General features: G+C 36.1%; 1 long non-coding RNA gene across 1 annotated transcript; it reads right to left on the reverse strand.

The window, feature by feature from the left end:
• Positions 1 to 16535: 16535 nt before the first annotated feature.
• Positions 16536 to 26502, reverse strand: LOC121113251. Its single transcript, XR_005860274.1, has 3 exons — positions 26373 to 26502; positions 20237 to 25915; positions 16536 to 19566 (listed from the first exon to the last, which is right to left on the reverse strand). It is a non-coding gene; the product is annotated as an uncharacterized LOC121113251 (long non-coding RNA).
• Between the last annotated feature and the right edge of the window lie 234 nt (positions 26503 to 26736).

Genomic DNA, 26736 nt, shown 5'->3' on the forward strand with positions numbered 1-26736 from the left:
CCTTGGAATGAACCATAATTGAGTGGTACAGGCAGCTTTAAGTATCAGATCATATTATAGATACATGCAATTTTCCTTTCTCTTTTCTCCCATTTTTCTATGTTGTATGATTGCCAGGTTGAGTTAAAACATAGCACTCAGCTTCAGCTTAACTTAAATATGTGTCATAGGTTTATGATTTCTGTTAACAGCATTCCACATCATAACATTGTGTAGTGTACTCGGAATTAAAGAGTTAATGCTCCAGTTCCATGGACTGTTGATACTTCAGGGTACCTGGTTCTCAGAAGACAAGAACTACAAATCCCGGAAGTCTTCACTGTTCTGTTTCCATTTTCTGTTCAGAGGGAAAGATAAAATTGATCACAAGGCACAAGATTGACCCTTGCCTTTAATGCTCATCACTGCGGTGTGTGCTCCCTAGCCATCTTGCCTTCAGCATTAGAGTAAGACCTTTGATTTTGGACACTTACTCTCTCATCTATTTGATTTATTACTTTCAATTCTGATTATATTTTATTATATTGTGTTATCTCGCCTTCTGCTATCATATTTAGTAAATTATTTTTCTCCCGTAGCTTGTTGCCGCTGTTTTGTTTTTAGGCCCACCTCTCTACCTTTTCCCTACCTCCCTTCCTCCTCTCTTGGGATGGGGGTCCATGGGTCCCCTCCTCCCCTGCCCCATTAGTCATGGAATCAGGCTGAACCAGCCCAAAACAGTGACGATATGTCTGAACTGTTTTTTTCCTCTGGATAGAACTGCACAAATTGAGAATATAGACTTGAGTATGAAATGAACATAATGGATCTGCACTGGCCTTATGACAGCCACGGGTCTTGCCTGACACTTCTGTGAAGTTCTCAGTGGAAATGAGGTTCACCTTTCCTTCAGTAAGAAGTGGATGAGAAGATTGAATTGCATTCATTTCTTTGGTTTTGATGTATATTTAGCCTTTAGTAAAATATATTTCTAAGTTCTATTTAGCTACTAATCTTTACTTATTGCATACTTTCTAAGAATGGAAAATTTTTATATAAAGAACTTAAGGATGCAGCTATAGCAAAACCAAGATGCAAGATATGGTAAGAAATGGAAACATTGAGCAAACAATAAAATATTGAAAACCTCATCAAGTTGGTCATATCGGAGTTCCAGTTCCATTTTTAAGACACAGGAGTCCCCAAGAAATTTAAATTTGGCATTTATTCTATTTCATACTCAAACAAATCAAAAGGACTGAATGCTGCCTTTGCATAGCACAGAGGGGCTAATAGAGGCTCTCAACCCTACCACATACAGAGTGGTAATATTGAAATATCTGATGTGGTTTTCTTTGGATTATCTTTATCTTGCAAATCAGAATTCTATTCAGACTTCATGGCACCTAGGTAATTAATCAACAGATGAGATTTATGCATGGGTTTTGTCATTTTGCTATTTCTAAATTAAATTGAAAATGTAAGGGTCAGTTCTATTTAGAGAACATGACATTTAGAATACAATGACCTTTTTCCTTTCCTTCTTTCTCTCACTTTTGTTGAACTTTTGTTTTAGAAACAGTATAGCTAGTACAGATACATTTACAGTCATTAATTAATCTAAGGTACTGCAGGCATTTTAAGAACATTTCAGATGGTTTGTCTTTTTGATCACCAGTTAGATTTTTAGATGGCAGAAAAAAAAGATGAATATCATGATTGTTGATAAATAGAAAGCCTTGCATGCGTGCTTTTTAATAGCTCATCATCAACGTGTAATCAAACTGAATAATTGCTACATGAGAGAGTGCCTAGTTGCCTCTAGGCAGTACTCTGTGGAGGAATGTCACTGCGGCAAAAAGTGCTGGACATATAACGCATCATCAGCATTTGTGCTATAGGCACATTGTGTAGGTGGATAGAAATCATTGGGGTGTGGTAAATGTATCAATAACATCTGGGTGGTATTCAATAAGGGAGCAAGTAGAAAGACAAAGGAGGCAAAAAAAAAAAAAAAATTGAAGAAGAAAATAACTTTTACCACTAAGTGGAAATTACCATCAATGCTGCAGTGCACCACTGATTTTGACAGTGAAGCAGCAGCACTAAGATATTGGTCATAGTATTTTCTTTGCAAGCGTCTTGCTTTGTGTTATTTTTCACTGGTGATATTAATCAGTGTTCATTTAAGATAATTAGACTAAATGAGTATTTTCTGAAGAGCATAAGAAATTATTTGAAAGTCTATTGTGTCTGCACATGTCTACATTTGTGGAATCGTGAACCATGAGTGAAAATAATTATGTAACTTTGTTCATTCACTGGGCTAAACAATATGTTAATCAAAATATGGAAAAGATTCAAAGATGTATGCTACATTTATTTGTCATAACTTCTCCTTTTGGCACCATATGTCAAAAGTAGAAGTATTTATACTACCTTTAATTTTTACAAACATTTGAATTTGTCTTTACAATGTGTCTCTCTTCTGCATTTACTACTTAAAATGCCAGTCAGGGTACACTGATGTTTTGCCTTGCCTATGTGAGTTTTTATGCATCTGTCTGCTAACTAATTCAGATGTGGAATGCAGCAGCTGGGACATCAGGTGAATATCTGATTCTCTCTGTAGACGTGTTGGTCTTTTAGCCAGAAAATGGGTTGCACTCATACATGTGCCTAATATTTTTTCACCTACAGTAGTAGAAATGGATCTTTTTTCTGCTTAATAAATAATTCAAGTACGTTTCTACTGCTTCTGATTGCAAAGAATTAGCCTACATTTTATCAGAGTTGACTGCATGTGCCAGAGAATTAACATGGAAAGACATAGTTTCAGCTACTAGAAGAGGACTGCCGTATTTCCAACATGTAGCCTGGCTGAGAGATCAGCTTGACAAATACATGGCTGCCATAACAGAGGCTGTGTTCTACTGCTGGCTGAAAGCTTTGAACTTTTCCCATTTTTCAAAATTCCTTCCATCTCATTGAGAATGCATTTTGGGCATAAACTGAAATACTTCAGCTGACTGCAGTTACTGTAACCAAAGGCAACACAGTCAAAATGGTGTCATTTGAATTTTGGACTTATATGTCTATTCATTATTACATAATCTTTGCAGCAACAGTCAGAAGCTTTCTCAAATGCAGTATATCTGGCTTAGTAAACTCAGCTGAACTATATCTGAAAATAAAGAAGAAAAATTAATTTTCCCATTAACAGCTTTAATTTAAAAATAAAATCATTTTTAAAAGAGAGAGAGACAGAAATCCAGAAACTCACTTTAATGTTTAAGAGGGATAAGGAAGTAGCATGAGATTACTTATTGGGAATTTTTGTTGTTATTGTTTTGGTAGGGCAAGGTGTAGAAAATGTATATCAAGATGAGTGAGTAGGATAAGACAGAAAGTAAATTTATGATTTTTAAAGAAAAAAAAATGTCAAAGGAGAAAAAGATTGGCACTCTTGGGTTTTGTTAGTTTAATAGAATTTAAGGCCTGAAGAAATCATTAGATCTACTACCTTAATTGACTATTTTGTGTTCTGAAACCAGCAATTACAGTATTCAGATCTTCAAGCACCTGAATTATTGTGTCCCAGAATGATACAACCACAAAATTGGAAATGCCATGTATGTCTAGAAATTTTTCACTGATATGAAATGGTTTCTATGGGGAAAAAATAAGATGATTCTAGTAGTTCATCTATGCTCCAACTAGCAAACACTTATTCCAGTTTTTTAAATATATTAGCTTTTCATTTTAAAAAATCTCAGTCTAATCTAGGAGCAAATAAAGGACTGTACATAGGAGTCACAGATAGACAAATGTCTATAATGTGAATGGTTATCACCTGTTACATTACCTGTTGGAAAACACCTATGTATATTATGAAAAATATCCAGTTCATTGGCAGCTAATAAGCATTTACATCTAAGCACACTGTAAGATTGGAGATAGTTCAATTTCTGTTACTGAATCCCAGCATTATAGAATGGTTTGGGTTGGAAGGGACCTCAAATATCATTAGTTCCAACTGCTCTGCTGTGGGCAGCATTGCCAATTGCTAGATCAGGCTGCCCAGGGCTCCATCCAGCCTGGCCTTGAACACTTCCAGCAGAGTATTCACAACTTCTCTGGGCAGCCTGTTTGGAGACAGGTGACAGATGTGGAGCTTTAACATTACCCATATGAAAAACATATGTAAATTAGTTTATAAGATTTATAATTAGTTTATAAATTTATAAATTATAAGTTAAGTTTGGAGACAGGTGACAAATCCTAGAACTTTATTTTTATACAGATCAGAAAAATATCCAAAATCATACATAAGTAATAGCTGAGGCTAGAACTCAGATGTCATGTCATTTTATGACTGTGAAGAGGAAAGGGACCTGGGGGTGTTGGTTGATGCTTGACTGAACATGAGCTGACAGTGTACCCAGGTGGCCAAGAGGGCCAATGCCATCCTGGCCTGCATTAGAAATAGTGTGGCCAGCAGGAGCAGGGAGGTAATCATCCCCCTGTACTCAGCACTGGTGAGACCACACCTCAAGTACTATGTTCAGTTTTGGGCCCCTCACTACAAGATATTGAGGCCCTGGAACATGTCCAGAGAAGGGCAATGAAGCTGGTGATGGATGTGGAGCACAGGTCTTGTGAGGAATGGCTGAGGGAGCTGGGATTGTTTAGTCTGGAAAAGAGGAGGCTCAGAGGAGACCTCATTGCGCTCTACAACTTCCTGAAGGGAGGTTGTGATGAGGAGGGGTTTGGCCTCTTCTTCCAGGCAACAAACAGGACTCGAGGAAATGGCCACAAGTTGCTCCAGAGGAGATTTATATTAGACATTAGGAAAAACTTTTTCTCTAAGAGACTGGTCAGGCACTGGAATGGCCTGCCCAGGGAGCTGGTGGAGTCGCCATCCCAGGCAGTGTTCAAGAGGCTTCTGGATGAGGAGCTACGAGATATGGGTTAGTAGCTTGTAGTAGTAATGGTGATGGGAGGATGGTTGGACTAGATGATCCTGTGGGTCCTTTCCAACCTTGTGATTCTATGATTCTACAAAATATACTCTCATGGATCATATCTGACTTTTTACATTGCAACTGGGTTTTTCCCTACTAGAATGTGATGTAAAATTTTCATAACTCAGTAAGTATATGGTCCTCAAAAAAAATTAATGAAACATTTTACAGTGCACTGCTTTAAATTTTCAACAGGGACTTTTTTTTTTTTTTTTTTTTTTTTGATATAGCAGTTTAAACAGCATATAAATTTGTATCATTAAGTCACAAAAAATGATTTCGTTGGCTTCAGTGGTAACACGCTATGGAACTTCTGTACTGTCACAAATGAAGTTTCAAGCCTCCGATGCTAATCTAAGTGATGATTGAAGTGAGTTAATCTACATCTGTAGTTATTACTCTGTCATGATAGAAAATCAAAGTAGGTCAATTTGAAGAAAAGAAATAAGTGTTACATTGTGTATGTGCACAGCAGTTGAGGCAAACATTTATTTAAATAAGAGAATACGGAAAATGAATTAACAAGGAAGAAAGTAATAATTTACCCAGAAATGTGACTCAATCTTCAGTACTTAAAGAATAAATTACTTTTATATTTTGAAAAAAAATATATATATATATAAAAACTATATGTACGTAACTATGTATAACATATATATATTTCCTGGTTGCCATTGTGACTCCTCATATTATCCTGTAGTGGAAAACAAAACCCACATAAACAACTGTTCTGTTTGAGATACTTTTGATCCAGATAGACCAGCAAATATTGATAAATTATTAAATAAACAAATGAATAAATAAAGAAAGAAGCATAAATAAAAAGCTTTCAATTTAATTTTTGAATGAATATATATTCCATTTAATTCTCCAAATGTTTGAAACTATAGCACCTGAAAAGCTAACTGCCAGTTCATTAAACTACCTACGAGATCTTCAGATGAGCTCACAAACCCTTATTCATTAATTCAGTCTTGTTTGGATTTGGGAAAATAATGACAAGATTTGTTCATTTTTTTGGTATGAATATCCAGACCTGTTGCTGTACGTATACAGACCCTGCTGATCACTTTTGTTCATAGGATACAGAAGAGCCCTCTCGGTTTTCTGTGGGTTTTTTTGTTTGTTTGTTTGTTTGTTTGTTTTTGAATCTTTTCTTTGCATGTACTTTTTCAGTATGTGGATTGATTATATCCTGAGTTCTCAATCATGAGAAAAAAAGTTACTAGAGAATACAGAGCAGAAGGAAGAAAGGTAGTACAAATCTCTTTCAGTCTGAGAGAGAAACATGAGCATTAAAATTTAACACATACTCTATTCATCTTTTCTCTACTGAGGATCTTACCATGAGACAGACACGTATTGAAAGCTAACTGAACAGCAGGTTGGAGTACAAAGTTATCTTGTTTGTCTTAGCCTTAGCTAAACTTGGCTTCTTTGATAGTACTGAGGAGTAATAAAGCAACAACACAGAGGAAGAGCTTGATTTAAAGATGCTGGAATGATGAATGAGCAATTCATCCAAAGCTTCCTTTTGGTCGGGTGAATAGTCTTAGACCTGTGTGTGAACTACTCTCTGGGCAGCTGGATAATAGGTCAAGGCAATGTCATTCCCTTCCTCAGTTAGAAAAAAGGTACTTTCTGTACTTACAAGAGTTGAGTTCCTTCCAGTGCAAGCAAGAGATGCCATACACATGAGTCAGCCTTCAGTGTCCAGGTGGTGCCATTACTCAGTTTTTGGATATTGTACTACAGCATATTCATACACTAGTTCAAACACTTCACAGCTGTGTGAAAAGGAAATGTCTTCTCAATTTTCCCTTTGAATTTTTAAATTAAAGACATTAAAACAGGCACAATGGCCCACTTTTGAGCCAGAGACTACCCTATCAGATCAAATTTCATCGCCATTTTTTCTGGTATTCGTAAAGTGCAAAATAAAATAAAATAAAATAAATTGGGGGTGGGGATGGGGATGGGACAGGGGGGGGGGGGGGGGGGGGGGGGGAGGGAGGGAAGGAGGAAGGAAAAAAAGCTTCAACTCCAGCTCTTTGCTGTCTTATATATACTTTATCTTTTATCCATCTTGAAAAAGTAATACTAAGCTCTGAAGTAAGAGTTTAGATAATTCATCATGTAGAACTTTGTCACAAGGCACTTCAGTAAATAAAATTCAGAAGTTAACCATGGTCTAAACTGTTATTTACTTTACTTAACACTGGAGTGAAAGACCTAGCAGGTTGTCTCATTATTTATTTCTTAAAACTGAAAAACACAAGAAGATAGTGAAGAGTATTGGGCTGGATATTTATTATATTTCTGGAAACAACTACATTGTACTATGGTGTTAATGTAACATGTATTTGCTTGCATCCACTAAAGCTACTTTTTAACTACACGTAACACTCTGAAGAGTTTGGAAAATTTGAGAGAGTAAGAAAGGCTTCTGATACATTTTTTGTTCTGGAGCTGGGAAGGAGCCTTGTGTCAGCTCATTGAATTGTTGGCAAGAGAGCTATCAGTGGCAACATAAATTCTACAAATATAATCTAGTACTTTGCCAGGCAGAACTACTAAATATACTCAGATATGTTTTTCTTTCCTTGAATTCTGAAAAAGCTTTGGAACAGGAAAGAAGGGAGCAAACAGAACAGTACAGTTTAATGTTCAGAATACAATAGCCATATTTTATTTCAGATCTCCTTTCTTGATTTCTGTACACTGCAAAATTGCCTGCACTTATGCACCAATAACAGTCCTTTGTTATAGTGCAGGGGATAATTAAGTCAATTGTTACACTATCTTCCACTGTTTCATAAAACCTTAATTATCATCTACTGAAAAGTTACTCTTCAATAAATAAGCTTTCAATAATCAGGCAATAATTATTTTGCCTACCATTGTGGATTTAGGAACCTTATTCTTAACTTTTCAACTTGGCTCTTATATGGCAGAACACCATGCAGTGCTATACTTTCTGCTGTCATCCATTTCCATACTTCGAGACTGTGCTCGACAAGAATTACAACTGTAGCAGATACTTAAGTTTTCCAAACTGCAAACATCAGGTTCTGTAAGGTAACTCAAGGCATCAATTCTCAACAATGAAGATCCATCTCCTCCGAGTCTATTCTGGAAACAACTTATCCTTGCCAATAGTAGTTACTAGGAAGTAGCATGCTGAAGACACTCAGACTCTAAGGTAGAGGATATGTATATGTATATATTCCTTTATTTGATTGGCATTAACCATGAAGCATTTGTTACTATCTATGCCCAATGCAACCAACATGATTAGGCTAAGTTTTATACTGGCTTAAATCCACTGAGTTTGAAGCAGACTGGAGTTTGGCCCTTTGTTACTACTTAATGGGAAAATAAATATCCGCACTTGAATTTGTGAAAGGAAATGATAGGAAGGTTATACAAGTCAGTATCTTATTAGTGAAATAGAGACCCTTCCAATACTAATCTACTCAGAGAAATTCGAAACAGGCCAGAAATAAGCAAAAGTCATTAACATCTGGCAGCTGGGTGATGGCCTGTATAAAATACCTCAGTGTTCTCAGACCAGTACATAAAATATCAGAATAATTAGTGTTAATTTGCACCCTTGTTGGCAGCCTTAACACAGAGGCCAAAGATTGAATGGTCATGAAAATTAAACTATCCTGTCAGCCATAAAGGTTCTTTCAGGTCAGAATTGAAGTGCATTAACAGGATACCATTGAGGAATTTCCACTATCAGTGCTGTGTCTGTTACTGTCCAGTGAGTAAGCCTAAGAGCTTTTTCTTGACCACATTCATTAGTATGATGCATTCTCCAACATTAGAAACACCAGGAGTTTCCCTTCTGCTTCACTTATGTATTTATTTGAGAGAGAGAGAAAGAGAGATTATATTTACATCATAAATATGATTACAGCAGGAGCCAAAGACACCAAGAGCTGACCTTCCTACCAAGTACAAACTGTTGTATCAGTAATGCAATTTGTGGAGAATCACTAATGTATTTTTGCAACTGAGGAGCCATGAACGGCACTTTGTACGTGTGTGTTGATGGCAGAAGAACTGACCATATGGATAATGAGCTTTATGTATGCTACGGCCCAGTATCTACTTCCAGTATAATGTTTTATTTCAGACAACCAGTCTTATTGCAACACAATTTGCAGTCTTTTCAGTCTACCGGAATCAATATTTACCATCAGACATGCCTTTTCCTTTAATTCCTGGTTGCATGTGAGAATAAAGTTTGCAATTAAATTGGAAAGGCGTGGATATATTGAAAAGATGAATGCCTTCACATTGCCATCTGGCAGTAGGACTGACTGAGGAGGGTAGAGAAAATTCTGCAGTTATGTGGCTTTCTTCTAAGAAGAGATTCAGAAATAGGGTAATGGGTTAGTAACACCTCAAATGGTATTTACACAGAATGTGTTCATCACTTGTCAAATCTAGCAGATATCCAAGAGAAATAAAATAAATCCTCTGGAGATTTAGTCAGAGGTTCAGATGTAGTTTTGTCTAAAAGGATGGCAATCCTGAGTGAGCTGCAGAGTTAAGTAATGCGGATGTGGCTTTCATGTGCAAATTTCTTTTGACTCAATGAAATAACAGTCCCAGAGTCTGGACTGATATCCACACATTCAGGCCTGCATATGAATGCAAATTTCTTCATTAAAGGCCGAGTCTCCATGCACCAATGAGCTCTACAGGACACTTGCAGTGATACCAGCTTTATGTGCAGCTTTCTTGCTGTTTCTGTTTCCTGTCTGAAAATAAGTGGCATCTTATTCGTTGCTAAGCAATAGGAAAGGAGTGCAGTGTGGCAGGGGAAGTAAGCTTCCCTTTTTGTTAGTGATTTCCTTTCACTATGGTAATTGATAACTCTTACATTCCTTTTTTTCTACCTTCACCTTGAATTTCATAAGAGTCATCTCAAAATAAATCTGAATTTTTTCAGTTTGCTTTAATGATAAACTCATTGAATGCAAATAGCAAGCAGTATAATCATAAGCAATAGCAATAAAAAGGTCAATCATTTTCAGTTATGTACAGAAGAATATATTTAAGGAAATATTCAAGGAAAACATAAAGAGTAAAGACATTCTATATGTATATTGTTACCCAGCCAACTTAGAGACTAGTACAGTGATGACAATTCCGAATCAGCACTCCAAGCTTTTGTTTTGCTCAAGAGACAGGCTAAGAAGTCTTTTTAATTATGCCACATGAGTAGAACACTTAAACTGATTGGTTTAAGAGCATATCCTGCAGAGATCCTTAGCAGTTCCTGAGCTTAAGATCTTTCTAGGTGAAGTAGGAAAATTAAATTTTTATTATGTCACAGAGTAATTGAATTAAGGTTACTCAAAAAATTTGTGTGGGTTGTCATCCCCCAAAGAAAGTTTTATGCCCTGCTAAGGTATTTTTAGACACTTAGCACAATCACTGATTTGTGGACAGTGAGTATATTGGTAGTTTATTCTAAATTAGTTTCAGAATTCTAGATTCAAGACAATGTCCACATTTGAATAGTTGAAGTCTTCAAATCTATTCCTTCTCTGAACTGCAAAATCCATTGTACATGCAGGGAGCAGTGCGGTGAAGCGTAGACTGGGAACTAATTTCTCTTTACAACTCTCAAATTCAGGGAGGCGCTTTCCCATTGTGCAAAAGTGCAATTCTGGTCACTGCTAAGTAACATTCCTCATATCAGAATTTGTAGGTGAGTCCCAAGCATGATTCCCTGCTCTGGAAGCCCTCTACTGACCATTCAGAAACATTCATGTAACTTCATTTGTCTGCCAGATGCAGAACTTCAGCTCCGGATTTTGCTGTATGTGTTGTCTGGCTCCTTTTATAAATAAGTCCTTTCTAGCATACAAATGCATTGCTGTATCAGCCACAGCTTTTATGTCTTTTAAATATAAGAGAAAAAGACCAGATACATTTTATGACAAAAATACCTTTCCTTTAAGGACCCCCCAAAAAATAAAAATAAAAAAAATCAAGAGAACTAACCACCTTTAATATTTCTCTCTTATGGACATTCTCACACTTCTGCTGAGAAAAGAGCTACACCCAGAACAAGAAATTAAAATAGAACATAAAAGAAAGGTACCACAGCATGCTTTCAAAAATTTGCTGTTGCATCCTGCACAATTACAACACTAACAATTTCAATACACAGACGGCTGTTTGAGGGCCATTAGGCACCAAGCATTTCCTCAAATGAATCAAAATTACACAATCACCATTCCTGAGTCATTTGGTACTGATCCATCATGAAGATTTATTAGTCTTTAACATCTCTCATTGTTTACTTGTGATAGGAGCACTTCATGCTTGAAGGTGATCTGACACCTCTCTTCTCACTAGTGCTGTATACTCCATGCCATATGATAACTACATACGGAGGCCAAGCACCAAACACCGAACATCAGGCAGCAGCCCCTAGAAATACCCCTTGGGAATACAGTCCTCTGGCTGCTTTCCCACATCACATGATGAGCACACAAATTTTTATATTCCATTACCCTGATGTCCTTGTACTTGAGCATATGCTGTTGTCTGTCTTGGGCATAAATCCAAGGAGAGTGCCTGCAGGCTGTATTATCCTATAATCCATTGTATGTTCTGAGAAATCAGGCAATCCTATTGGCTCTTCAGATACCACAGTTTTAAGCTGTCAAAATTGACCTCGTGTCATGTTTCTCTTTTGCTTTTTCCTCTTAAGGCTGTCCTAGATCTTCAGGTTCAAATGTGATTGAGAGCAGCCATATGCTTCTATCACAAAAGGAGCAGATTTTCGTAGCTCAGATGCAGTATTGTGTAGGCCTTACATGTTTCTAGTCTGCACAAATTAAATTTTAAAATTTACTGTTCTACCCCTCACCTCCTGAGTTGAATTGAAAATTTTGTAGCTGGAAACACATTTATGATAGATGCAATAAAACTGTCCATCACTTAGACCTCTGGGCAATCATTTTCTTCAAATATACTATACTCAGGAGACCAACTTCCGCTTCTAGGCATAGCTGAGAGAGAAAACTAACAAGTCAGAGCTTACTCCAGGCATAAATCTCCCTCCTATGAATCTTTTGGTCCACATGAACAGCAAACTAGAGCAACCATCCTCCTGCACCAACTTTATTGACAACAGTGTCTGGGACAAAGTAAATGTGCCCCTCCTGTAAATGTACCCCTGGCTCCTACCTGGTGGTGCCAGAAAGGAGGACATGCCAAAGTTCATAAAGCGTGGAAATTTTCTATTTCCCCTCAATCTGCTACCAAAATCTAGCCCTATATTATTAGCAAAATATGTTTCCCATTTTTTAAACAGGGTCTGATCTTGTTTAATATCTTCATTGGTGACCATGATGAGGGGAAAGTGTCTACCCTCAGTAAGTACACCGATGATACAAAGCTGGGAGGAGTGGCTGACATACCTGAAGGCCATGCTACCATTCAGCAAGTCATAGACAGACTGCAGAGCTGGACAACAATAAACCAGATGAGGTTTGGCAAACGCAAGTGTAGAGTCTTGTACCTGGGAAGGAATAACTGTGAGTATCAATACAGGTTGGGGCATGACCTGCTGCAGAGGAGCTCTGTGGAGAAGGACCTGGGAGTCCTGGTGGATGACAGGTTGGCAATGATCCAGCATTGTGCCTGGTGGCTGAGAAGGCCAATGGCATCCTGGGCTGCATTAAAAGGAGCGTGGCCAGCAGGTCAATGGAGGTGGCCCCCCCTCTACTCTGCCCTGGTCAGGCCTCACCTGGAGTACTGTATCCAGTTCTGGGCTCCCTGGTACAAAAAAAGACAAGGATCTCCTGGAGAGAGTCCAGTGGAGGGCCACAAAGATGGTAAAGGGCCTGGAGGTTCTCCCCTGTGAGGAAAGGCTGAGCTAAATGGCTCTGTTCAGCCTTGACAGAAGAAGACTCAGAGGGGATCTGATTAATGTTTATAAATATCTTAAGTGTGGGAGTCAAGGAGATATGGCCAACCTCTTTTCAGCACTCTGTGGGGAAAGGACAAGGGGAAACTGCCGTAAACTGGAGTATAGAAAGTGCCACACCAATATGCAAAGGAGCTTCTTCACAGCAAGGGTGACGGAGCACTGGACAGGCTGCCCAAGACTCACCTGGACACCTACCTGTGTAGCTTGCTGTCTGAGGCCTGCTTTGCAGGGGGTCTGTGCTTGATGATCTCTGGAGGTCCCTTCCAGCCCCTACAGTCCTGCGATTCTGTGATTCTGTGACAAAATCACATGTAGCTGTGTCATTAAGGATTGTGTCATCGTCCATAGAAAGGAGTTTACTTCAGGATCCACAACTGAAATCAAATTTTGTATTTTCAGTTGTATTTTTTGCCCTGTAACATCTTTCAACAAAGTCAACTGTAATGCAGCTATATGTGTATTTGTAAATTGCAAGGAGCAGTATTTAATGTAATAGAACTTTTAAGTTCTGCTTCTTTTGGGAAGAATAAATATTTTTTCTTCTATAGATTCCACTCTAGTAGCAGGAATTTTTCAGCCTAGCAAAGGAATTTTAAGATCCCTGAGCAACATTTTAGAGTCTCTGCGTAAAATTTATTTCAAAGGAATTCTTACTAAAGTCTTTTCCTAGAACAAAACAAAACAAAACAAAAAAAGGGGGAGGGGGGGGGGGGGGGGGGGGGAGGGGCAGACACAAGTGTTCATCTCCAATACTATGCTAAGTTTTAAATTGAACTTATTAGTGGACATTTAAAAAATAGTTTATTGAAGTAAGAAATTAAATGCAAATATGAAAAGGAAAAAAGAAAAAAAAAGGAAAAAAAAAGTCTGGACTGAATTTTCATTTACAAAGAAACAAAAAACATTTAGAAAAAATATTGTAACATTCCTCTACAAATTTCTCTACATTCCTCTCAGGTCTGTTAAGCATCCAGTGGCTTTTAGAGGACATGTATATGAAGCCAGTTGGAGTAGACTTCTAATAAATAAATATGTACTTTGTGTATGTTCTTTTCCCATTATGTGAAATATAAGAGAAGTTTAATCTGTGGAAGTGCCATGATTGCAGTTTTCTTGAGCAAAACTATTTTGAGCCTCTGAGGTGCTTCCTGTCAGAGATATCTATAACGAATTTGGGCAACCAGAATCCAGGATGCCTTGAGGGTGACTTGGCTGTGCAGACTGTAGAACAGGTAGTCCAGTTTCAAGATGCCTTTAAGTACCGTCTTCTTTCATTAAAGGCAAATCAAGTCTTTAAAACGGGCAATAAGATAATATAAACAAGAATTCTTCTTTCTTGACAGTAAATAATAAGAGAAGATTACAAATCACACTACTGAGAAAACTTGGAAACATCATAACATACTTAATCCAGATGTTTCCCTTGGTGTATTAGAAATTCACAGAAAGAAGGAACTGTAAAGCTTTCTCAAACTACATGGAATCCAATGTATCCAAAACAAAGATGACAGTGTTTCTTTCCTGTAACTATTAAACAAGGCAGTCATAAAGTGTTTCAGATGTCGCCTCAACAAGTCCCTTTTACACTATCCATTTGAGGATATTGCATTCTGTGAAAAAATCACACAGTTCTTGATAAAGTTTACAGATCATTACTTTTGCTTTTGGGAGGTAATTGCAGGATAACCTTTTCATCAGTTAAATGTGTCTTTAATATCCATAAACGGGGATTTGCATTTGGCTTAGAGCATGCATCAAAACAGTACCTCTTGTTTTTTAAGAGAAATGCAATTGCTTTCCACCCCTTCTCATTCTGGGGACCAATATTTTACCACAGTTTGTGAAAACTTTAGAAATAACTGCTGTGTATGGCAACAAGTATTCCTCTGAGGTTGTGAGAATATATGACGGAAAATACTAATCTTTGTTAAAACTAATTATTATTATTATTATTACTATTATTTTTGGTAAAAACAAATTTTTGTAAAAATGGCATAAATGCCATTAAGTAACCTCCAGGGAACCAGAGGTTAGAATTTCATGCTTTTTCCACACTGAATTTCATGGCAAGACACATGGACCTCCCATGACGTATCTTTAATCTGCAGTGAGTACACAGAATGCATTGTGTCTTTTTCAGACAGCCACCTGCAGCCACAGAATGGTATGGTCACAGTAGCAAACCAAATCATTTCAGATGATACATTAACCTGTTGATGTAACAGCAGATTTTTTTATTTGGGAATACTCAGTTTTCATGAAGAAGAATCTTGGAAAAAACAGTTAAAAAAAATACTCTAGATCAAGGGAGAATTTCCAATGTAGTAAATTCCTCTAGAAACAAAGGTTTTCCACTAAAAAGCATGTACGATCTTCCACATTATTTTCCATGTAAGCTGAAGAATCATATTCCCAGGCTAAATTATAATGTTATGTTAAAAGAAAATAAAAGTTAATGTTTTCATTTTACAGTAGTCCTTTTGACTGTAACTGACAGAATAAGTAACTACCAACATTTGGGAATCTGAGGACCAAAAACTCATGATGCTTCTCAGATCATTTTAAATCAGTTTCAGGTCTAAAATTCATGTGTTTCTACCAGTAGTTCTAGGAGTCAGTGATTCCTTGAAGCTTTCAAAATAAAACTAAGCATCTGACACCTCCACAATCAAATTGGATAGATATTTTCTACCTTTCAGACAATTTCCTATTCCACAGAAACAACATTCTCTCCAGAATATTTTAAAATAAAAATACATTTTTTCCATTGCAGAAAGGCAGCTGCCTTTGGTATTTACTATGCTATCAGAGGCTTTCCTCCCACCTTACTGCCATGGCAGAGGCTCTTTGCAATGTATATCTCTTGGCTGATGGAACCAAGAGCCTTCCAGTGACGGACCAAAAAGTCTAGGTGAGCATTTGTCGTGTGGAATTTTTCAGAAAGCCTCTTATTTTCTTTTCAGAAGAAAATCATACAGTCACTTGTTTTTCTTGCTGTGGGAAAAATAGGCAAAGCCTGAACTTTTACTTAATAAGGATGTACATTTTGCAGCTGTGTTTTCAGATCTGATAAGTATATATGTTTATTAATATACATTTTTATAAAACAAATAGTTATGCATACACTTATGTGTATAAACATGTATAAATAAGTACACCTGTTATGCATTTATTTATTATAACAATACCTTATCTCAGCTTGAAAATATGCACCTGTCATATTAATAAACTCAGTTTATGCTTGCTCATTATGGAAAAATGCTCACATAATTATTTGCTATTGGATTTCATAACTTTTCTTTGAATTTCAAATCAATTACTCACAACTGATAAAGAACAACATTACTGTATTTAAAAGAAAATCTTTAAAATTATAAACATATGTTTTTCAAATAATATAGAAGCACATTAAGATCCCCTGATAATTCATTTGCTTGTAGTAGTCTTGAGGTACCGTGAGATATCCGTATATTTTTTTTTTAATAATTTATATTTTAATTCTGGATGAATCTTAAATAAATCTCAAGAATATTCTAGTGTACCAAAACCTTCCTTGAAAGATTTATCAGAAAAAAGGAAACCAGAAAGAGAAACTGTACTCATTTAAAAGTGATGTTTTTTCTGAGCAGTGTGGAGCTCTATTCACTGTGATTTTATTAAATTTTCATGCACTATAGTTACTGGTTATAGTAATATTATTGTTATATTTCTTTGAATATAAAATGATCTGTTACAAGCAAGTTTTATTTTCAATATTAAAAGTATAAAATTATTTTTTCTTATTTCTAGATTTTTGCAAATTGTTTACAAAGAGCTGAACAGATTCATCCTGCCCTTTCTAGAAACCGAAAACAAGGCTGACTTTTAACAGAAAAGATCTCTCAGTGTGAGCATGTCCAACAACTTTTGGTCTAAAATCCTTACAGCATATATCTACATCCTGATCATTCAAACTGCTATACAAATTGCTATGACTGTCCAACATCACTTAGCATTGATTGTAATTCCTTTAGCCACCATATAAATTGAATCCTTCTCCCACCCTACTGCACTAAATTTTTAAGTGTTTCTGCAGTGCAGAGAAGCAATTACCTTGGAACTGGTTTGAATATATAATAGCTCTAATAAATGCAAAAGGAAAATATGTTCATATTTATTTCTTACACATTTATTGCAGAAGAAAGCAGCATGAGTAAATTGGCATTAACTTTCTGTGGCACAATAACATCTACTTAAAGAAGACATGCTATAAGCTTAAAAATTGTTTTTATTTTGTAGGCATTAACAGTTTTCAGGAGCTGAACAGTTAAAATCCTTTTTCAGATTTTCATCAGATCATATTTGTTGGCTAAAAAAAGAAGAGGCTATTAATGTCAATAACCAGTTTATTAAAAGTTTACAGTTTCAAAACCTGATGCAATAGTCAGTGCACTCAAATACATAAATGTGTAAGGGTATTTGGATGCACTGACTTTATACTTTCAGATCAACTCTCAATATATGAGAAATTTTGCTATACTCTAGATAGTGTTTGATTAGCATTACAAATTTTCTCCAGGTCTCATGCAGCAGAGTTGTCTAAAAAACAGATAGAAACTCCATGTTTTCTATTGCAGTAGTTAAGAATAAGTTAGAGTTTTCTCTCAGAATGGTAGCAGTAGCCACTTATGTTTACATATATTGCTTCAAAGAGTATTCTAAAGGTGTTCCAAAACCATAAAGAATCATATCTACTCCACCAATACTTCAGAGTCACTTAATGCATCAATGAAATGCCACCTCTGCAATGAGGTGGTGCAGTGATTTAACAACATGCAGCATTTTTATAACTGCTCTTCTTACACTTATATTTTCTAGAAAAGAATGAAATATTACGTCACAGAATTAAGCATTCCTATGCCATAATGCTGAGTTAAGCAACACAGTATCATCACTAGCAAAGATCTTAAGGTGCCAGTCATAAAAAAAAAAAAAGAAAGAAAGAAAGAAAGAAATCTAAGAATAAAATAACTGCAGACATAGCTCCAGGAAATTCAGAAAGATCACCCCTTTCCTATCCTAAAAGACACTGCATATCCCTTAACCTACTGAGGGCTGCATCTTTGGTGGGGAATTCACATGTCCCTACTAAATAGACTACCATTTTTATTCTGACTCATAGAGGTGACATCACAGCTTATCATTGGTAATGATGCAATCAAGAAAAAAGTTACCCTCAGTCTTGAACAGGTTCAAAAGGCCCTGACAAATTTGCCTACAGTTTTCTTTCTGTTCTTGTGTGAGCACTTATGGGACCCAACTGGTGTGAACTTTGCAATATTCCAATATTACAACCATTTTTTTTCCAATGTATTGAAGCTGGTATTCACCTCTGTACACATATCTCTGGTCATAATGTGCTGATTCATGTGGATGAGATGATTGAGACACTTCTCATTTTGTGATGTGATGCTATGCATGGAACACCAGGAATGTGACTTATCTTTCACATCCTTGTTGCCATTGCTAACATGCATCACCCACCCCCCTATTCTGCTCATATCTGCTGTTTGGTCTCCATAAACATTCTGCAAGCTTCAATGAATATCAATGGGTGCAAGTTATCCTGCATGGAAGAATTCAGTGACATACCTTTGCTTCATGTATACTTCCATGTCAGATATCGTTCTGTCTGACTGCCCCTTTGCTGCTATATATCACATGGAAACAAAATGTAACAGAATACTGGTGGGAAAGTTCAACCTATACAGTCATTCCACAAACATCTGCCTCTGACATTGTGGGCCAACATCATAAAACAGGAGGCATTACTTTTGGACCCGCCCTAACATTAGGAATACTGTAAAATGTGCAGTACGTATAGATTATTTTCTTTTCCACTTAGAAAGGAGTTTCTCAGTGAATAGTGAAAGCTATCACTCATTTTATTTCCTTAGAAGTGAACCAGAACTATAAGTAAAGGAATGTGTTTTTGATTGTGAAACAGCAATATTTTACTGGTTTTAATTACAAAACCTATAGCAACTTCCCCTCTCACAAACTCTCCAGTGATATCTTAACTGCCAAAAAAAATTTCCTTTATTCATTAAAATCTAAGATCTTTGTGGATGGACATGTTCTCTAAATTTGAAGTGTGTAGTCAGTTTGAGTCTCTCAGAGTAATGAGATACATTAAAGGTGTCTTTAAGCATTCTATTATAGTAGAAAATGAAAACAAAACACTTTTCTTAGGATGAATTTCTTACCTACCTTCTTCAGCACTGATGACAACCAGGTAATATATGCATGTTGATATGAGCATTAGAAAAAGAAGAAAAGAAGCTCATTTAGAGCAATTCCAAACTTCAAAACTGTCAAATAAAAATAATAGTATAATAATAGTAATACCAGTATTAATTGTCTTTCTGGTTGACTTTCCAGCTAGGATATTATATAAAATATGTTATATATCACTCTGTTTGCTCAAGGAGAAATATTACCTTATGTGCAGTCATCTTCATATGGAAGTGGGGTAAGACTATTCTCCAAATGCAGTCATCTGAATATCCATGTGATTTAACATGTTATCTTCCTTTTAAACTGTTCCTACATACATACCTATATATCACAAAAAAGGAAAAAAATTTGCAACAAAAAATTGATTCCTCAACTCCATTGTGAATTTTTTTATTATGCTGCCTTTTAAAGTTTAGGAACCGTCATGCCTGAAAGTTTGAAGGAAAAAATAGATTGTTTCTGTGGGCCGTCACAGTTTCATATTTACAGTGGCATATCACTTTACTACTCCTGCTGATGGCCCACCTGTCTCCATTTCTCTGAACCGACACTTCAGGACTCAGCACCTACTGTTAGCCACTGAGAAATGCTCCCCCAGGCAGGAAAGTGGCAATATGCCAAAATCAACATTCACAGCCAGTTTATGAATACAGAAATTAAAACAAACAAGCAAATGCCCTGGGAACTGTTTCTCAAAAAGAAATTCAATCATGTTATAATAGAAAAAAATAGGGTTAAAATAAAGACATGCTGTATAAATTAAGGTAAAAGAGAATGAATGGAAACAAAATCATTCTATTTGGACTTATATTAGCTCTTTGTACTACAGTGTAGCAAATGGTTTATTGTCTTATTCCCATTTCACTCTAATCTAACTGATGCTGCCAGTCTTGTATTAAACTACATTGAATGGAAAACAATCCCTTAAGTTTGAATTCTTTTCTGAACATCGGATAGAACACTGGGAAGACAACACTTATAAAATTCTTACCCAGAAACTTCAAGTGTTTTTGAGGTTCATAACTTCCAATATTGTCACTTTCTTCTAGAAAGTGATGCCTTCAGATGAAAAAGAAAAAAAAATTGTTATCTAATAGCGGGGTTTTAACGCACAATCTGATTTAGCCAAGATGTATGACCTCACATATGGAGTTTTGAAATAAGTGGAAAGATTTCTTTTTATTTCAGCAGGAGTTTGTGTAAGTTATCAGTGCACTGCAGAATTCTAGCATTACCTGAATGATAAGGGAAAAAAGCATTTGTGAGGTTCTCAGCACAGCAGGAGCTGAGAGTCACTCACTCATTCTGATTATAAGTATTTTGCTTCTCTCCCATCTCCTGCTGAGCTAGAACTCAGTGGGAACTAGCAGGCATTGTTGGGGCAAGAATGAGATTCCAGCTTTTGCTGGTTTTGAAGTTTCTCCTGAACTTGAGATGATGTATCAATCCTGAGAGATGAGGACACCTACATCTTGATAAGTTTTGCACTCAGTAGAAGCTGTGAGCTGGAGCCTGCAGATTTGTGACTGAGTGGCAGCTGCTAAGGTTTACCATGTTTTGCTGGGTTCAGGCTCTACAGATTCAGAAGTCATTGGCTTCTGCAAAATTTAAGATGAGCACTTTCCAGCAGTAACAGCCTTGCCAACTCAGCTGCTGCTAGGAGCTAGATTGCCTTCTGAGACTGAGCAGAAATTCAGCTGGACTAAGACAGCTTAGTCATTTTCTAATAATGTGCAAATTCAGTAATTTACCCTAAGAGTACGTTAGTCCCCTGAAAAATTCACAGACCATCACACCTTACTATCTACGCAATGTAAGGCAAAGCAACTAAAAATGAATTAAAAAATAATTTTAAAAAAGCAAGAAAAAAATAAGAGTTGAAGATACAGCAAGAGTGAGAACAGTCAAGATCCCACACAGGAGCATCCCAGAATTCAGAAGCTCCATAGTGCTGTTGTACAGTAAACACTTTAGTGAAAAATCCTGGGCTCAGACTGGTCCAAATCTGTCCTCCAGGAGTGATATATTTCACTTCTCCACTATTGAACTCACTGGAACCAAAGTACATAATGAGCTGATATATAATTTGGTCTGCTTCTATGCTTTTTCTCATGTCCCTTTCTGTAATCCTGCTATGGTGATCACCTGAATACAAAGGAAAAGACTGGAGTCATCCCACTTACATTAGTTTCCTGCACTGTAGAGATTTCCAAAGTGGCAGCTGTACTCTGAAGACAGATTTCAAATACAAAGAACCCTCCTTTTGAAATGAAAAGGAAATTCAGGGTTTCTTTTTCCATTATTGTAAATTATTTTCCCTCTGAATATGATTGTTTACAGACATAATCATTTCTAACCTCTGAATTACTTCTAACCATCTTCTTTCTAACTGTAACTGAACGTGACATGGTAAAAGCAACATTGGAAAACTCTGGCTATTACCTGTAAGATCTTCTTTGCTTCTCTTAGATGCCCTTAAGGATGGTATATATATAGACACCATAATTAAGGGACTTCTGTGATGGCTTCTAAGTGCAAAATCCTCCAAATCAGGATACAGTCTCAAGGTTTGCTTTGTCAGTACTGCATCAGTTTTGTACTAGTATAGTAATATAAGATTTGCTCTTTATGATAGAAAATAAAAGCACAACATGAAGATTATGACTGAGCTTGCAATACTGAGTTGTCCATTTCAGCGTGTATTTGTTAGTATATTTATTTCTTGTCCTCAGATTCAGAGCTATTATAGTCATCTTTGTGTTTAAGAAGTAATGGAAAATGTTAGACCAAACAGTTCTATGTGTCAGCTGATCTAAATGTGCAGAGAGTGCCACTTGCAATCAGTGAGGGTAAAGAGTATGTAGGGGAAATGGGAAGAGGGAAAAAACAAAGAGAAATAGTGGAGAGCCTGAAATACAGGCAACCTGCCAAGCTAACATTTAAATCAGTCCTCAGCAGACTGATGAAGCTTTCCTACAAAGTAGAAAGAAATAGTTCTAACTTCTCATACACACAGATTATATGACAGCAGCAAACATTATAAAAAGAAACCACAACAAGCAGGTCCCACTAAATGGCTATTATCCCACACACTCTTTCTGCATCCAGTCATGTATCGTACTGCTGTGAGCAGTCAAGAGTTCAATGGTCTATTAATGGAAACAAAAATCAGAAAGCAATTGGTCTAGTAACAGCAGATTCGTATTCAACACTCTGTGTCATGGACTTGATCAAGTCAGTTGCAGTCATCAAGTCTGTATTTGGGGTGCATTCCAGTTTCCTGGTTATAATAAATTATCAGTGTTATATCTATAGACATTCTTTGATGGGATTCTTTTAATTTACTTCAGAACAATTGGCAAAGCAATAAGACTTTTTACAAATGGATTTTACATCCTACTACATGCAAGTGCTGCATAGACTGATTTCTATTCTAATAATGTGATTTGGGCTGTTTGCTTGCTATTGGAAACATTGCAGAAATGAGAAAGATCTGTGAGACGAGAGTGAGAAAACAGCTTCATAGATGAGAAGTTGTAAGCACTGTCTGTGTACTGACTATGGATATGAATGTATTGCTCTACTCTGGGAGTGTTCTTCATTGGTTTTGTTGTTTCACAAAATGACATCTTGGTAATATATTGCAGTTGTAGTTATAAAGGAGCTGTGCACCCTCTGATATGCCTCTGCTTACTCTAGGGTCTGCAGCTAAAATTTTACAAAGCTAGAGGCTTTCAGTTCACACATGATATCAAATCTGATTAAAGAATACAATCTTAGCAACTCTGGGCATCAAATAATGAGAGAAAACTTTAAATTTAATTTGAGTTACTTCTTGCTTGGAACTACATTAAAAACAACTCTATCTGACTGATGCAATTCTGAGTTAGTAAGCAGCTCAGAATGCCAGCCAGTAAGACTCAGTTCTCCAGAATCAATATTGCAGTTATTGAGTAATTACAGTACTTGCCTGGGAAGATGGACAATGTGATATTTGTTCAGGGGTTGATGGGTGATAATGGTGATCAATGGAAGACAATAATTGAAAACAAAATGATCTTAATGCGGTTGACTGACACAATAGAAAGACTATGGCCTTTAAATCAAAACACACTTTATCTTCTTGACTTCCAAAACATTACCTTAAAAATAACAACCAGCAGCAAGACGCTTGGAGGGTAATATTCCACTTGCACTTCTTCATTAGCTTCAGATCATCAATTAAGGCTCTTTAAATGTTAATCCTCTTAAAAAAGCATTTTGTCACTGAAGGTGTTCTTACTGGCTATTGCCAATAATAAGTAAATGTCTCCATTTCCTTTAAAAGCTAAGAAAGTTGAACTTCAGCAGTTCACTCTGACTCTTCTGCCATTTTTAGAAAGTCCTATTTTAAATTATGCAATCAGTCTGTGAAGTATGCTCATCTCTTTAACAATATATATACACACCGGGATCTTTATCTTGACCTCATGAAATTTTTGCAAGTTCATTAATAAGCACTCTCAATGGGTAGGTAAAGCATCATATTTGAACATTCAAACAATACTATGAAATTAATCTTTACACTTTGATAAGATAGTAATAAATAATTCTCCTAAAGAGGAGAAAATACAAGAATAGAAAAGACATGATTTGCAAGAAAACCTGCTTTGATTGCATGGTACTCCCCTACTCTCTGCTAAAGTCATCAATCATCATGATCATCATCAATAAAGTCATCAATAAAGTCATGATTGTCAGTCAAGTACTAATTCTGTGAATTCAATGACGGGGCAAAATTTTCAGCAAGAGGAATAGCCTTCTAAAATCTCAGGGTGATAATGAAAGACCCAGAAGGGAAACATGGAGTTTGTGGATAAGTCACCAATGAGCATTTCAGAAACAAATATTCTAATTTCAAATGTAACATCTCGAAGATGGGGGTGAAATAATTGAGTTTTAATTTTTAATTAGAATTCATTTGTTTCATAAGGAAAAAGAAATAATCCTAACCAGTTCATGTAGCATGCAACATTTACAAAGCATCTCATTAATATCAATTTTGGGGGCCAAAGTACAACAAGGTTGATGATAAATGTTTTTAAAAATTACACTCTATTTCTTACATGTCTATTGCCATTAAGCCTTATTTGAGTATTTGTCAAAAGTCTGCCTGCGTCACTGGCATGACAGACGCTGAATACATGAATCCCATGCTGAAGATGATGGGAGATACTAGATATGTGACTGACCATGATGGGAAAGATGAAATACTGTATGACTGTATGAAGTGAAGAATGATCCAGATTAAACAGGACTGAGAACATCAATAACATCTCTACCTTAAAAAAAAAAAAAAAAAAAAAAAAAGGAAAGAAAGGTAGAAATGAAAGGGGATATGTTTTTCTTGTTCATGCTTGGTCATTTCTATATAAGAAATTAGAATAAGAAATTTTATTTTCTTTTATTTCAAATTATGGGCACCAAGAGAAATTGTTTTACTACCTGGTGTCTAAAATTGAAGTATATATATATACAAAGTTTTCTCTAATGAAACACGGATGAAACACGGGTGGTTGTTTGTTTTTTTTTTTTTGGTTTTGTTTTGTTTTGTTTTTTTTTTCCAGGGGTTGTGGTTTCCTAAGAAATGTAATTCTTTAATTACCTATGAAAACATAAATCCTTATCTAAATCTGTAGAGTAGTCAAGTAATTTGGAAACAGCATGCACTGTAAGTAGCATCCTATTTAGTAGAACTACCACTGTGCTCAATTATCTAGAAATTATTTTTGTATATTCCACTTCTAAGGGTCATATCCTTAGTGCCCACTAATTCTGCAAGTATGTATATTCATCTAGAAAAACAGTGACCTCTAGGGATACCATTTACTGTGATATATCAAGCCTTAAACTCATACTACAGATCTAATAATACATGTAAGAGTACATAGAGAGTATGCATAAAAGCAAAGCTTTTCGGAACTTCTGGTCTGCTGTACATTTATGCTCTGAACAAAAATTAAATTCATATATCAATATTTATGCATGTATTCATGTATATGTCTGTAAGAACATACTTGCTGCTTTTTCTTTTTAGGGCTACTCTAAATGTTACTTTGTGACAAATAAAAATTTATATTTTTCAACATTTTATTTTTTTAATTAAGCATGGCATTACATATATGAGGTTGTGGAAGCAAGCATACAAAAACTGCTCCCAGTTTTGAAGACTGCTATTTCTTTCAGTTTTTTCTTTTTCTCTCAATATTTTCTTTGTGGTTATATAAGATCATTATTTTTTTCAATATATTTTCTTTCCTTTTTGCACTAACATACAAACTTATTATGGTAATTGGGCAGCCACGTCTAAGCCAGTAGACTCTGAAGTTGTGATAGCTTTTTTCTTATGAAAGCCAGATGAAAAATTGCTAACATCAAATAGAAACAAGCTTTTGTTGTTGCTGTTATTTATCTTGATTTATCAAGATTTTACTCTCATGGAAGGTACTTGTATTTTTTTAAAGTCTGCTGGAATTAAAAGGGAAGACCCATATAGATCAAGAGGAAGAAGATGACTCTTTTTCTGCTGCACTCAGTGAAAAGGGAACAGGACATGGAATACTCCCTTCTGCTTAGGGGATTCCAAACTCAATCTCCTTTGGGAGCTTTTCTCATGGTATTCTTTATTACCCTGGGGAAAGAGATATTCACAGTCAATCCACATAAAACTGTAAACTATCTAGTAATCAAAAAATAACTACAAGTTTCTAAATCCTTATGTATACTACAGTTACAAATTTGAGGCATGTGGGTTTCAATTCATTTGAGTTTCATAGAATTGTAGACAGAATCGCAAAATTTTATCTCAAGTTGGAAGGGACCTTAAGGACCATCCAGTTTCAAATGCCTGTCACTGACAGGATTGCTGCCCACTAGATCAGACTGTCCAGGGCCCCAGCCAACATGGCCTTGAATGCCTCCAGGAATGGAACATCCACAGCTTATTTGGGAAATCTGTTCCAGTGTTTGACCACTCCTTGACTAAAATAATTTCCTCCTAAAATCTAATGTAAATCACTCTCAGTTTAAATATATTCCCTCTTGTCCTGTCACTATTAGACTGTGTAAAAAGTCTGTCCCCATCCTACCTGTAAGTTCCCTTCAAGTACCAGAAAGAAGCAGTGAGGTCTCCTGGAGCCTTGTCTTCTCCAAGCTGAACAAGCCCAGCTTCCTCAATGTTTCTTCATAAGAGACATGCTCAAGCTCTCAGAAAAAAAAAAAAACAACAATTTTCTCAGTCTCTGTGGTTTCTGTTTTCAGTCTCATATATACATACATCTCATCTCATACATACAACTGTTTTCAGTTTTACAGAAACTTCAAGATGGTATTTTCTATGAATTTGTAACAAAATATATAAAAATAAATAGATCATTCATATAATCTACTGTGTATAACAGTGTTTATCATCTACCAGGTAACATATATGCATACAGCATTTACATCTTCCGG

The sequence above is a fragment of the Gallus gallus genome, chromosome 5 (assembly GCF_016699485.2).
Source record: "Gallus gallus isolate bGalGal1 chromosome 5, bGalGal1.mat.broiler.GRCg7b, whole genome shotgun sequence".
NCBI classification, from domain to species: domain Eukaryota; kingdom Metazoa; phylum Chordata; class Aves; order Galliformes; family Phasianidae; genus Gallus; species Gallus gallus.